Raw genomic sequence first — 15865 nt, 5'->3', positions numbered from 1 at the left:
TTATGAAAGAAAACTTACTATTCTTTATCACTAGTCCCCCAAGAAGACCTTGGACTTTAAAAATAGATTGTTTACACCATAGAGCTTTTTTCTTAATAATAGCTAGTGTGTCTCCTGCAATGTATTATAGCATCAAACCAAATCTGACTGTTTCAGAAATTATTCAATGCATGTTTAATTTGTTTCACAGCGACAGTGTAGCTACCACCACAAGAATGTCTAAGGATTTCTTTTCATCTAGAGTAAAACCAGGGGTTTCTATAAGTGAGCATTTAATATCTTTAAACAAAATAAGAGCTGAACTGCATTTGAGGGGGGAAGTGATTTCAGACCAAACAATGAAAAGTGTTATTATCAACTCACTTGATTCATCATGGGACAATTTTAGTCACATTTAGACACTATTAATCTAGGATATTTATCCATAGAAAGTCTATCCAACAAATTGATAGCAGAAGACAATTCAAGAAAAAATCGTTCTAGCAATCACACAGAACACAAACCTTTTAGGAAAGTAGCTTTCCAAGAAAAATATAATGAAACATATAAATGTCATAATTGTGGATCCAAGGAACACAATAGAAGAGATTGCCCCAAATCCTCAAAAGAAAAACATAGATCAGAATACATAAACAAACACAATTATAGACAGTCTTCCATAGATAGACATAGATATAGAAGCCCACCAAATTATAGAGAAAATAGAGGGGGCAGAGAAAATTCAAGAGATAGAAAATCTGGTTCACTGAATGGACTAAATAAACAAGACAACACAAGACTACAACAAAATGAGAACAATAATTGGCTTATTGATTCTGGAGCAACAAATCACACCACTAATAACAAAAATATACTGTCTTCTTTTGCAGAAGATAAATTTGTAATAAAGGTAGCTAACCAAGAAAAGGTTCAAGTATTAGGCAGAGGGAATGTAACTTTGCCTGGTCTAGGAAAAATAGAGGGGGTATTGTTAATACCTGAAATACCTCATAACATATTAAGTGCCATAAAACTAAGTAGAGACTCTGACATTAATATAATTTTCTCAAAAGGAAAAGCGACTTTGGAGAAAAATAAAAGTAATATAGGTACTGTAATGATTAAAGGAGGCCTACCTTACCTAATAACAAAGGAAGAATGGTTGCATAACATTGATTCAAATGTAGAAGACTGTGTAGAAGTAGATGATGAAAATGTTAGCAACAGTGACAATGATGAATGTAAAATATCTCATGATCATACTGATGCACACAATATAGAAAAACCAAAAATAGGTAAGCCAATCCATGATGAGTGTGCTCACATCTTACATAGGAAGTTAGGACATGCCAGCTTTCCTGTAGTACAAAAAATGACTGAACACGCAGAAGGTGTCAAAATAAAAAATTGTGAAAACTATTTGGAATGCTCAGTATGTAAATCTACAAAACTGAAAACTAGTCCCAGGCCAAAAAAATCTACTAGATCAACTAACAAAATTTTTGACTTAGTACACATGGACCTAGTAGGCCCACTAACTCCATCAATCAATTATAGGAAACGTTATTTTCTGACAATAGTAGATGATTATAGTCGTTATGGGTTTGTTTACACATTGAAACATAAAGATGAAACTTTTCAAAAATTTAAGGAATTTTATAAACGCATAGAAACGCAACATAATATCAGAATAAAACAAATTATGACAGATAGGGGATGTGAATTCATGTCCAAAGAATTCTCCCAATGGTTAAAAGATAGGGGAATGCTACATTACACGTCCAGTCCATTTTCTGCGTTCCAAAACGGAATTGCAGAGAGAAAGAATTCCACGTTACAAACCATGATTAGATGCACATTAGAGGATGCCGGCTTAAGCAAACAATTTTGGTCAGAAGCCTTACATTATTCAAATTACACACAAAATAGGACCTGGTCCAGTGTTATAAATAAGACACCATACGAAGTAATGTATAATAGAAAACCAAAATTGGCACATATGCACATTTTTGGAGTCACTGCAGACGTACACATACCTAAACAGTTGAGAAGAAAGGGAGAAAATGTATCCAGAAGACTCAGATTCATGGGATATGAAACTGGTACTAAAGGATATAGATTCATTGATAGCAACAATAAATTTATAGTTTCCAGAACTGCCGTGTTCCATGAACAGGCCAACTGGTCCAAATTACATCTTAATGAAATATTTCCAAATAAACACAAAGAAACAAAATCTCATGAGGAAGGGACTGTAGATAAACAAAATATCAACAAACACAAAAACAAAAACAAAACCTGGACAAATAGCCAACACAAAATAAAGACTGACACACTAACAAAAAAGGAGGCAAGATATATGCATGATAACAATAGCAAACCTGAAAGAATTATTAGGAACAACAGGAATAAAATGCCAAATAAATATAGAGATTACGTAATGCATATGGATGGTGAACCAATAACACCTAATACATACGAAGAAGTATTAAAACTTCCTCGTGAAGAAAAAGAAAAATGGGAACTAGCCATGAAAAAAGAAATGGAAAGTTTGCAAGGATTAAATGTATTTACACCTGCAACTGCACCTAAGGATAAAACAATTATTGGTACCAGGTGGATATATAAAATTAAGAACTTAGAAGAAGGTAATACCCTATACAAAGCTAGATTAGTTGCTCAAGGTTATGCACAAAAATATCCAGAGGACTATACTGACACATATTCCCCCACTGTAAGGACAGAGAGTGTCAAAACAGCTCTAGTGGTAGCATCAGCACTCAATCTTGATGTATTCCAATATGACATACAGACTGCGTACCTACACGCAAAGCTAGACAAGGAAATATATGTAAGGGCTCCTCACAGTCAATACACCAACAAAAATGAAATTTGGTTGTTGAACAAAAGTTTATATGGATTAAAACAATCCGGTAAAAGATGGTATGATTGTCTAGTAAAAGTACTTAAGACCATGGATTTCAATGCTACCTCTGCTGATAACTGTTTTTTTGTCAAAAAGAGTAATGATCATATTGAATTTGTATTAATTTATGTAGATGACATTTTATATATTGGAAAACACAAAGAAAGAAGAGAAATCTTTGTAAACAAGTTAAATGAACATTTCTCACTGAAATCACTAGGTAAAGTGAACAAATATCTTGGTGTACAAATTAATAAGACTAGAAAAGGATTCAAACTTACTCAAAAAGATAAGATTATAGAACTTTTGAACAAATGTAATTTAATCAATGCTAAACCTTGTGATACTCCTATGCAAACTGATTTTCTCAGAAATACTGATGAATCTTCTCCTGAATTTAAGGATAACACATTTTATAGATCAATCATAGGTTCACTTCTTTATATATCTAATTGGACTAGACCAGATATAGCCTTACCACTTAATTTACTATCCAGATACGTCAGCAAACCAACAATGTATCACTGGGAAGCTGTCAAAAGAATTTTAAGATATCTGAAAAGCACATTAGATTTTTGTCTAATGTTAGAACCTAGTGATAATAAGGAACCAAGACTTATATGTTACGCAGATGCGGATTGGGCCGGAGACACATCTTGCAGAAAAAGTACATCAGGTTATATTTTTTTCCTAAATGACTGTCCAGTTTACTGGTATACCGGTAAACAAGAACTAGTAGCCACTTCAACGACAGAAGCGGAATACGTTTGTTTATCCAAAGCTGCAAATAACCTTGTATGGTTTAATGATTTAATTTCAGATGTTTGGAAAAAACCTGCTTTACCTTTTGTTATGAATGAGGACAACAAAGCAGCTATTGAAATATCTAGATCCGATGCTATTGGACAAAGGTCCAGGCACATAGATATAAAGTTTAAACATGTGAGACAATTGTCTCAGGATGGATTTATTAAAGCAGTGCACTGTGATACCTCGGAACAAGTAGCTGACATATTGACAAAGCCTTTACCTTCTAAACAGCACAAATATTTAACTTCCAAGCTACATGTATTGTATTGTCCCGAATCTGAATGTAATTGGTGTTGTATAACTAATCGGCATTTAGAGGGGGATTTGTTAGATGTAAATGCCTTATTCTCTAATGTGTAAATAGTATGTAAATGGGATATCAGGGGTTAACTTATTCTTTAATTCTTAATGTATTCATGATTCACCACTCCCACTTATAGCTCCACCCATTGTATATATAAGGAGCCACCTTCCCCTTTTTCCCTGCTTCTATCTGTGAATATTCAGTGAATATAGAATGCCTATTGTAAATAAAAGGATATATATTTAAACCTTTAACTCTTAATAATATTATTGAGTCTGATCCTAAAATATCGCAACACTTCGCCAACAAAACTGTAGGGACTACTCCATGCATTCGCCAGGAGTCAGTGTTGACTCAAAGGCACGTACATACACACAAAGTTGCCTTTGAAGCAGCAGAAAGGATTCCAGCATAAAATCTCTGCTACAGCGTCTTTGCTCCAGTATCCCAGTAAGCAATCCTGAAATTTTGAGAGAGTACCATGAGCTCTGTACTAAAATTGCTGCCATTGGAAAGGGAATAGAATGTCTGTTAATAAAACTGCCACCATGATTGGCATGGCTCATCATAAAACACCCATTTCACAGAAAGGAAAATGGAGCAAGAAATCAACAGTACATAAAATGTTTCCTCAGCCTTTCCCAACATATACCTGAGATTGCCTTAAATTGTCCTTTACTATTCCATTGTTGAAGCAGTATTTTTCCTCTCACACCAGCACAGGTTTTGTTGTGCCCAACATCTGAGGGGCTTCACTGATCAATCAGTAGGATAGTGATGTATCCTGCCAACTGGATAGAATAGACAGACAGACAGACAGACAGACAGACCCCCACCCAAGTGGATCCTAGCCACTTGTTTTCTGACCCTCTGATCTAAATCAGAATAGCCAAATTTATATAATTAACCTAGCCAACCCATACGTGCGGGTCTCCATAAACCTGGCCCTTGGATATGTCTTAAATCACAGATAACATGGAAATAACAATGCCAAAATTAATGTGAAATTAAAAACATTCCCTTCTCAAAATTAATATTTAAATTAAAAATCCCCTTCTCAAAATTGCGCCCTCGTAAAGCATTTCACTGTAGGGGAGGGGAGACCGAATGGTTTTTAAGTGGCTCAAGGATGGCTGGCGAGCACTTTAATTCAACCTTAAGAAGGACCCCATGGATCCCATGTTGGCAAGTAGTGTTGACCTTGTGGTGTATAATATTGGGCATGTTAAGAACAAGGATTGGTTGATATCTCCAGCTTTGTTTCTCTGATAATATCAGGCCTTACAATCCAGCAGGAATGTTTATGACATCACTCTCTTGCCTTAAAATCCTCTAGCGAGGAGGAGTTTTGACAGATGCCTAAACAGTTAATTTTAGCCACTTATTAAATTCACGCCAATTTTTTGCCAGAGTGTTTTGCCAGAGTGCCTTCATAGGGAGCCTGGCCATAAGCTGATGACAGCTTGGACATGGGTTTAAGAACTGTTTGAAAAGGGCATCAAATCTGCATTTAGAAACAGCTGAGCATGGGTGCATGGCTACACCTATGTTCAAAGCAAGCCAAACAACTGTTTTCCTCAATTCTGAAAGATTGCTCAGCCTGTCTTTAGAAGAAATCTGAAAAGCAGCTGACAAGCTGAGGGAAGATTTGAAAATGAAGCAGCAGAGCAGGAAGTGATTATGTCGTCCCTGCTTCTTTTTCCCAAGGCTACCATGAATGGCTACAGGAAGATAGTCCAGTTTGAAAGGAATAACTTTCCTGCTCTTGAGAGCAGAATAGTACAAGCAACCCCCAATTTATAACCATTTGTTTAGTGGCTGCTCAAAATTACAACAGCACTGAAAAAAGTGACTTATGACTGTTTTTCACGCTCATGACTGTTGCAGCCTTCCCATGGTCACATGATAAAAATTCAAATGCTCGGCATCTGGTTTCTATTTCTGACAGTTGGAGTGTCTCAGGGTCATGTGATCACCTTTTGCGACCTTCTGAACAGCAAAGTCAATGGGGAAGTCAGATTCACTTTATAACTGTGTTGCTAACTTAAATAATTGCAGTGATTCACTTAACAACAGCAGTAAGAAAGTTTGTCAAATGGGACAAAATTCACTTAACTGTGTCACATAAAAATTTTGGGCTTAATTGTGATTGTAAGTCAAGGACTACTTGTATTGGAGTGGTGGGATTCTACCAATTCTACCTGGTTCAGGTGACCGGTAGCGGCGGCAGTGGGAGGCTCCGCCCACCCGCCCGAACGTCATCATGAACGCTCTGTACGTGCACAGAGGTGGCATGTGAGTGAAGCGAGCGCATGCGCGCTCACACTTCCGAACCGGTAGCAAAGGTAAGTGAATACCACTACTGAGGACAACATCCAGAGACAAAAGAGGAGGGAGCATTGTGCACTAGCCTTAAGCAGCCTTAAGCAGGGGGTCTCCCGAGCCATAGACTGGCATCAGTCCCCAGTGCACCAAAAACCGGGCTGCACAAACGAGCGAACCCCATCCGTGCATGTGCGGGATATAGGCAGTACATGAAACCATGCCCGATCCGGTCTACAGAAAAAATGGAATTGGTCCCTGGCTCCCAAAGGTTTGGGGGCTGCTAGCCTTAAGTCATCAGCAGGTACCAGGTTGAGAGAATGGGGAATAATTTATATCCATCTGTTGAATTCTTTTAACCCTAGTCCTGTACAGGTAAATCCTTGACTTCCAGCCATTCATTTAGTGATTCTTCAAAGTTACAACGGCACTGAAAAAAATGACTTGCAACCAATATTAAGACTTATGAATGTTGGTCACATGGCCAGAATTTGGTTGCTTGGGGACTGACAATGTATTAAAGATGGTTTCATCATCTCGGGGTCATGTGATTGCTATTTGCATCCTGCTCAGCCAACTTCTGACAAGCAAAGTCGGTGGGGAAAGCCAGATTCCTGTATGATTCATATGATTCTCTTTTAACAACTGCAGTGATCTGCTTAACAGCCATGGCCAAAAAGATAGTAAAATCGGGCATGACTGACTGAACAACTGCTTTGTTTACCAATGGAAATTTTGGTCCCAATTGTAGTCATAAGTCAAGGACTATCTGTATATGATGACCAGCCATACTAATCACGGCAGACATTTTGTTAGCAGATATACTTTCCCTTTCCCATTTCATTAGCTATTATTAACCAGAATTGACCAAGCAACTACATCTTGTAGGAATTATCTGCTGTGAGATCAAAGTGAAAATTTGCCTAGTTTTTAATTAGAGCTATGACACCCCTTCAGTTTGGGTGCCTGGTGACTTATTAGCTTATTAATAAGAAATCAGCAGCTTTTCTAAGCAATGAATTAACTTTAGCCAGAGTTAATAGTTGTGCCTTTGCGTGCTAGAGAACACTTGCCAGCAAGAGCTAGAGGGGTTGACCACAAACATTCCCTACGTTGACCACAGATGTCTCCTATTTAGATTAGTTAATAGGTTGTGGCTTTGACCCTTGACTAAAAAGACCCTGCAAATGAACCGGTTACTGAAATTAAGGAAGGTGACTGTGATGTTTAGCTTAAGCACTGCTTAGGGGCATCTGGACAAGGATCCGGATGGAGGCGAGCAAAATTTATCAGTAATAACATAGTAAAAAACACACCCTGAGGTAGTCAACTTATATAATAATGACGTAGAATTAAATAATTAATTGACTATTATGGAATGGCTTTGCTTTGTGCGCCATGTGGAAGACAGGTAAATGTGGAACCAATCAGCCATTCTCTTATTTTTTCCTGTAGAAAGTTATATAAAAATAACTGTGCCTGATTTCTGGGATGCTGCTCCTTGGGTATGAAACTCAGAGGTGAAACCCTTTTCTGTTTCTATACAGAAATAAGAGTTTTGTCTTTCCTCGATCCTGGGTGGACATTGGCTTCTTCACATTGTATTCCTTGTACCTAGCCAGACTTCTAGCCAGCAAAGGTCAGTTGGTTATATTTTTGCTCTAAAATGGCCTCTCTTTGGAGATCAAAATCACACTCCTTCCGCTGGCTTTGAGAAAGTGGCCCAAAACCAAACTATTCTTGACATTTTCTTGTTTTAAAGCATGGCAACATTTTTATTATTTTATTTGTTTTATTGTCATTTATATATTGGTGTTTTATGGTGGATGTTTCGTTATGAGTTGTATACTTTATAAGCCATCTAGAGTCTGTGGATTGCGGGGCAGTATAAGTTCAATCAGTCAGCTAATCGATCGATTTTATTATTACACCCATGGTATTCTCTCGGAATTTCAAAATTGCCCACTGGTTTGACAAAAATGGGAGGTCTCTTATTTAGCCAATCCAATATGAAACAATGCTAGTTCACAGCATTGTCCTGAATGTGAAGAATATTGTCGTCTGAATAATGTGAGACTATTGAATGTTTTGATTTAGGGATAAAGGACATGTTTGCAGTGTGCATTTTGCCACTTTTTGAATGCCCCCCCCCAACAAAATAGGAACAATTTTTGCAAGATAAGATCCACAAAAATTATTAGTGAAATTCTCTCCCTCCCCCTACTTCCAAAGTAAGCTCAAATCTGCTTGATGGTAATTTGGGCAATATTAACCAATAGTATTTGGGAATATTATATAGGGTCTAATGCTGACTTCATTAATTATGGGGTATTTTAAAATTCAGCCAAATTATTTAATTATTTTAAATTTTGTATCTCTGTGTTTTATCTTCTGGCTGTTCACCGCCCTGAGTCCTTCTGGAGAAGGGCGGTATAGAAATTTAATAAAATCAATCAATCAATCAACTCTCAAACTATCTATGTCAGCCTTTTCCCACCTCCTAAATGTCTTGAACCAAAGGTGTAAGTCTTTCCTCAGCCAATAGGATATGAGTTTGAGTGTGAGATATTTAAAGGACTTGTTGGAGGCTGATGGAATCCAGAGGCAAGTACAGTATTAGAATCATTTTGAGTTTCTAGCTTGGCTTTGTTGCAGATTGCTAAAAAAAAAAAAAGGATTTTGAGGTTCACATTGCCTAGATGGCCCCCTTCCTTCCCATCTTTAAGAGTGGGATGGGAAGTGCACTCTGCACATGTTCAGAAGCACTTTTGTTGTAATAAAGAAGAATATTTGTAGCTCAGGGTAGATATGAAGGGCTCTCTGAGTTTGCTTGTTTTCTTGCAGACATTTCATTACCCAAACTAGGAGACATCTAGAGAGCCTTGGTGGCGCAGCAGACTAAAGCACTGTTAAGTAACACCAGCTGCCTGCAATTACTGCAAGTTCAAATCTCACCAGGCTCAAGGTTGACTCAGCCTTCCATCCTTTCGAGGTAGGTAAAATGAGGACCTGGATTGTGAGGGCAATAAGCTGACTTTGTATAAAAAAGAACACCGCTTGGCGGGGGCGCGGGCGGGGGCGGGGAGGCGACAAAAGCCCTACTAAGCAGGTATATACAAAAGTATGAAGGCTATTGCTTAACACATTGTAAGCCGCCCTGAGTCTCCGGAAAAGGGCAGCATATAAATCGAACCAATAAATAAATAATGTTTTCTTTCTGATGAAGAACACAAGTGTAGTCTTTGTTGGTGATCTCTGAGCTTGCTTGTTTTCTTGCAGAGTTTCATTACCCAAACTAGGTAACATCATCAGTGCTACCTGTAGTAGCTTGTAGCACTGAAGTTCCAAGCCATAATGCTCGGTCAGTGCTCTGTGGCAAAAAATACTGACTCAAATGATACCTTTCCCCAGCTAAGGCCAACTTTGCCTTGCAACAGTACTTTCTTTCTGATCTTTTCCCTGATATTAACCAGAGCAGACAAATAAAAGGAGCCTTTCCGATGCAGCCGAGCTAGGGAAAGCAGTTGATCCGGTGTTTCAGCTCCATAGTCAGATGAGACCTGCTAAACGTTGTTCGATTGCAACTCCCCATAGGCCCCGGCCGGCTGTGGATGATGGGTATTGTAATCGGACGCCGGAGCCGGGGAGGAAACCGAGCCAGTCTTTCCTTTCTCCCGGGAGGACTCCCTCCAGAATACCTGGAAACTTTTTCTCCCCTCACTAAAAGCTTCCTTTCGGCCTCCTGGTTGCCTTGGCTCCTTCCCCCTCCCCGCCTCTCCCTCTCGGCCTCCCCCCCCCCCCCCGCGCCGAGGCAAGCCGAGCAGAAACGCAAACATTTTGGGCCGCGCGTCTCTGCCATCGATCATTCCCGCGTCCCGGCTCGGGCGAGAGCCGCCCCCCCGCCCGTCCCGAGACAGGTTCCGTGCTTCATTCCCGATTCGGCTCATGCCCACCTGAGCCGCGCGCTGACAAATAGACATTTAAATCAGACAATTAGCTGGCCTCCACCGCTGACATTTTTAATGTATTAATGTGCATCAACAGCTAATACATAGAAAATTCCCCAAATAACAGGGCTTGGGTAAAAGAGGTTGCTTTGCCGCGCGGGAGCTGGCAGTGATATACGACTCCGGTGGGGAGCCGGACCCGCAGTTCGCATTAATTACCAGCCGACTGACAGGCCGACGTGACAGCGCGGAGTAGGCAGGAGCCCCGTTATATTATCTTTAGCCCCCGGGGTGGGCGAGCTCCGCCGCCGAAAGGAAGCCGTCTACAATCTACATTGTGCATCTGTTAACGCCAAATCCTCCTCGCCTGGCCTCGCCTGCTAGGCCGGGTGTGCGTATAGTTGGCAGTCCGTAAACCTTGGACCCTCCGCTCCTGGGTTTTTTTTGAAAAGAATTAACATTTGCCCTGGGTATCAAATGCCACGAAGTATTTCTGAGTGGGCCTATCAGAATTGCAACGGTGGAACTCGGTTTATCGAAAGGAAAAGAGGGAGAGAGAGCGAGCCAGCCAATGCAAAGGTGTGTAAAAGTTGTGCCCAGGAAACATTATAAAGCAATCCATCTGGTCTGCAAAAGTGAGAGAAAGGAATAAGTGTAGGTATCTGATGCGTGTTATGGTCAGCGAAAGGAACATGGACGGAGGATGTAGGGTGTATGTGTGTGAAAGAAAATTATATCCGGTGTGTGGGTATAACTAAGAATGAAATATATAAAAACATTATATTTCCCCTCTCCAGACAGTTTCTCTGCTCAAAGGCCTAACGTGCAAAGGCAAGGAGATGAAAACAAACAAAAATGGATCGTTAAATCACACTGAATAGCACTGTGGTGAAGAAAAGTATCAGGTGTGTACGGAATTTATACTTGAAACTCAAGCGTGGATTTTGCATACAAAAGAGGCTGGATGTACATGCGCTTAACTGATTTCCACACGGTTATAAATACATGATGAAGAAATCTTCAGCATTGCTGAAATTGGAATATATTATATTTTTATCTACATATGTGAATCTGCCGGCTTGGAAGCAGAGAAGCTGTAAGTACCTGTGAGACCCTGAGGGTACTTCAGGCCGTACAATCCAAAATAAAATGCATAAATTAAACGATAATTTCATTCATATAATAAAAGTGGAAGTAAATGAGACTACATTTACTAAGGCTGAGCCTTATCATTCTGGTTAATGTTTGCAAAAGCAAAACTAACAGCTTGAATTAATCTAGAAGTAATTTACAGAATAATATGTATTTAGAAATTGTTCTTTGAAAGAAATTTACTATGGAATCATTCTTAGAAAAGAAATAATAGTGTGATCTTTCTGGAAAAAGACTGGCGGGTGAGAGTACAAGGTGGGCAGACCTTATTAAAGATCTTTCTTTGTGTGTATATTTAAAAAATGAAATAGTCCATTTCTGGTGCTGCTGCTAGTTACTGTGATTGTTATATGTATGATTCTGGAACCAATTTCAATCCTCCTCTGCCTTGAAAATTGTCCTTCCCTTTGGTTTTTGTCTCCCAATTTCAATCTTCTATTTTTTGTCAGTCACGGAAGGTGTTTCCCTCTCAACACTACACAACTCAATATTGGAAAGTAGTTTGTTTGGCTAATAGATGTATGCTGTGGGTTGACAAACATGGATTGCTTCACTCCTGTGATATATTGCACATTTAGCTGAGGTTTAATAATTGCAGTACTTTGGGGTTTTCTTTTTTTATCCTATAGATGTCACCGATTGCTCCAAACTGGTGGATGAATGTATGGCTCTGCTCCCGTCTCTTCCCCGAGGAAATGAATGTCAAGAACGGCTCAGAATTGCTACTCTCCGAAACAGAAAAGTATTGAATTTCCTTCTATCCCCTCCGATGCGTTTCTTAGTTCCCAGCAGCAGCAGCCACTGATCTGAAAGAGAGCTTGTACATGTGTGAAACAACAGCTCAATAGCAGGGATATGTAAGAATGGGGACCCAGGGCTGCTGTTTTCACTGAAGCCATCGAAGCGCTGCTGGGTTGTAAGAAATGAAGTTTCAATCACAAACCATGCCTTACAGACTCATAAATATATGACTTGCAAATGGCAACTTTTCATTTGCGCTTATTTGCCGAAATATTGTATGCTGCGGTAGACACTGTCACTTGCGTATCAGCTCTATCCATCACGTATATCCATCATGTAACCCCCTTCTTCTATTCTGGCCATGAATCATCCACATTTACTAATAAGATGTGATTTACATAACCATAATAATTGAGTACGGAACAATTAACTTGAGTTTTTGCATCATGCTAAAACAATGAACCATGGTTAACACATCCCACTGATTCAGCTCATAGTATGCAAATTGCATTCTGACCAAATGAAATATGGTTCATGGTGAACTGTGGGGGATCATGCCAGGGTTAAGACCTGCATTCAAATCCTTACTGGGACATGACAATTACTTACTAGTGACCTTGGATTAGATACACAGGGAAGGAACATGCATGTCATTGTGAGCTCCCTGGAGGAAGGCTGGGAGACCCATGTAATAAATTAACATTGCCCGTAGTAGCTGTTCTACCACTGTTGTAAATTTTCTAGCAGTCAAGTTGGACAGCTTTGATGCTGACCTCCCAGCACTGCAGGGAAAAGATATCCATCACAGCCTTGGCTGGAGGAAATGTTGAGGGAGTGTGGTGGCTTTCTGTGACACTGAGAAATCCAAGTAATTGTATCTCCACAGAGCTGAGTTTAATTTGACTGAGATCCTGCTTCATAATATGATTAGCACAATGATTAATTCCGCTCAGAGCTTTTGGTTGACATACCAAAGGTCCTGATTTCAAAGATCCAGACGCCACTAGGTTGCAGAAATGAAGCAAGACTTTTCTATACCTATTGGTTATCATTTAGTGGTCCTTTGAATTTTCACAGCCCGGATCTGATAAAAATTTAGATTAGCTATGTTTTTAAAAAAGTAAGTGTTTCTGTATCTCTTTGCTGCCATGTAATGGTCATCCTGAGTGGTGTAGCCCAGTTCTGCTACCACTTTTAAAAGTAATCTTAACAGAAAAATGCCAAACTATTTTTTTTTCTTTCCTAAATTTTTATTAAGTTTCAATAAAGGATAACATACAAAAAGGCAAAATAAGAGTGGCTAGGAAAAAAAACAGAGATTAAATAAAAAGCAAAATCAGGAATGCAAGGAGAAAGAAATAGAACTGAATTAAAGACTGTTTAGGATACCAGTTAATTATTTACATTTTTAGGCAGTTTTTAGGTCATGTATCCTTCTAAGGCACTACAGGTAGTCCTCTACTTACAACAGTTCATTTAGTGACTGTTCAAAGTTATAACGGCAGTAAAAAAAGTGACTTGACCGTTTTTCACAGTTACAACCTTTGTAGCATCCGCATAATCATGTGGTCAAAATTTGGATGCTTAGCAACTGGTTCATATTTATGACCGTTGCTGTGTCCCAAGGTCATGTGATCACCTTTTGTGACTTTCTATCAAGCAAAGTCAAAGGAGAAACAAGATTCATTTAACAACCAGGTTACTAATTTGTCAACTGCAGTGATTCACTTAACAATTGTGGCAAGAAAGGTTGTAAAATGGGGCAAAGCTCACTTAACAAATGTCTCACTTAACAATAGAAATTATGGGCTCCATTGTGATGGTAAGTCGAGGACTACCTGTACTTCCTTGAGAAACTGAAATTCACCCCTGTGCAGTGGTGGGTTGCTCCCGGTTCGCACCAGTTCTCAAGAACCGGTAGTAAAAATTTGTAGTAGTTTAGAGAACATTGGCTGGCCACGCCCCCGAACCGGTCCCCGGCCTGGTCGCCGGTCACTTACCCCGCCCACCTCATCAGAGGCTTTTTTTTTTAACTTTTAAAAGCATTTTTCTACAACCTCTTTGGCCAAGTGGTAGTAGGGAAAAAAAATGCCTTTAAAAGCCTCTGGCGATCCCAGCTGAGTTGCCTGATCATCAGAGGCTTCTAAGAGCACTTTTTTCTGCAACCTCTTAAGGTTGTAGAAAAAATGCTTTTAAAAGTAAAAAAAAAAAAAAAGTTGGCCACGCCCACCCAGTCACATTACCCCCACCAAGCCATGCCCACAAAATAAGCCACGCCCACAGAACCGGTAATAAAAAAATTTAGAACCCACCCCTGCCCCCGTGGAGTTAAAGTTAAAAGAGTTAGAGGAGCAGGAGAACATTGGGATATGGTCGGAACTAGCCCTGTCAGAAAGTAGAAAATGGTTGTTCTGGTGGACTGATTTTAGTTCAAGGCAGGGAAAACCTTAATATGTTTTTGCATATCAGATGCTTAAGTTAAAAATATTCTAATCAGTTTTGTTTCCTCGGCATTTTGACTTAGAGCAGTGATGGTAGGGAGTTGTTCTGTGATATTTTTCAGGCAACAAATTTCCTTTGAGAGCCCCTGTTTCAAAAAGAGGCGCTTCCTTCTTTTTCTCTCTCTTTCACCTCTTTATTGACATTGCCTGCTATGACCAGACATAGAAAAGTGAAATCCAGCTATTTGAAATTTGTTCAGAATGACCATGTTGACAGACAGTTCATGCTGGAGGAATAACAGGAACAGAATAATACTGGAATAATAACAGGCAATGGACCCCCGTAAAGAAGCTGTGTTGCAGCATAATTAAATTAAAGAGAACAGGAGATCTGGACATTGGAACATTTTCCCAATAATTATAAAGAAGCTGACTCTGCTTATGAAACTGCCCAGATTAAAAGACAGATATTCTTTCTCTCTCTCCTTTCCTTCCTTCTTCCTGCCTACCTGCCTGCCTTCCCCATGGCCACCCAATTCACCCCCGTGACTCTGAGCAGCTAACAGCCCATAAAAATAAACCATCTGAGATCCATTACATGTTCATCCCACAAAAATGATCAGCTCCTATGAATGTTTATCCTATCACTTGCTCAGTCATAACATGTCTATTTTAGTAATTTAAGGGCGAAGTCTATTTCTCAGGCTTCTTCATCTGAGCACTTAGGATCATTTCTAGCTTGCCTTAGGATTCATCTGCAGTTTGGGGATATTATTGGGCTTAATTCTGAGTTTTAGGCAGGAAGAGAAGCATCCTGTCCCTCTTAACAATTTTTTTTTTCTCTTCAGTTGAGGAAAAAGCAAAGGGATCCTTGGCTATAATACAATCCAACCAATGAAGTCTTTCCTGTGTCTTCAGCTTTGAAGCAAAACAAAGGTAAAGAATGTTCCTATGTTGGGAAGGGCCAGATACATTTATGTATTGGATGCCTGTTATAAGGCATAATTGGCGACATTGATCAGACCTGACCGTCAATGCTTCAAGGAATCGATTGGCAAAATTTGCTTACTAATTGAGGCATTTGTCATTCTTGTCCAAACTTGGGGGGAGGGAAGGGAAATGGAAAGTGAATAGGATAGAAAGGTAAGGTTTCATGATCATATCACAAATCTTGGGTTCTCTTTCTTGTTGGTTTACTATGTTATCCCCAGGCTATCCTTCCCCAATAGGTTGCCTTCTACAG

The 15865-nt window shown here is 39.4% G+C and overlaps 1 long non-coding RNA gene across 1 annotated transcript; it reads left to right on the top strand.

Moving 5' to 3' along the window:
* The first annotated feature begins 11085 nt into the window (after positions 1-11085).
* Positions 11086-15564, top strand: LOC117663127 (uncharacterized). Its single transcript, XR_004590617.3, has 3 exons — positions 11086-11193; positions 12070-12182; positions 15471-15564. It is a non-coding gene; the product is annotated as an uncharacterized LOC117663127 (long non-coding RNA).
* The last annotated feature ends 301 nt before the right edge of the window (positions 15565-15865 follow it).

The sequence above is a fragment of the Pantherophis guttatus genome, chromosome 2, assembly GCF_059756535.1.
Source record: "Pantherophis guttatus breed Tessera chromosome 2, ASM5975653v1, whole genome shotgun sequence".
NCBI lineage: Eukaryota > Metazoa > Chordata > Lepidosauria > Squamata > Colubridae > Pantherophis > Pantherophis guttatus.
Note: the sequence above shows the minus strand (reverse complement) of the source record. Positions and strands in the feature narration are given on the sequence as shown.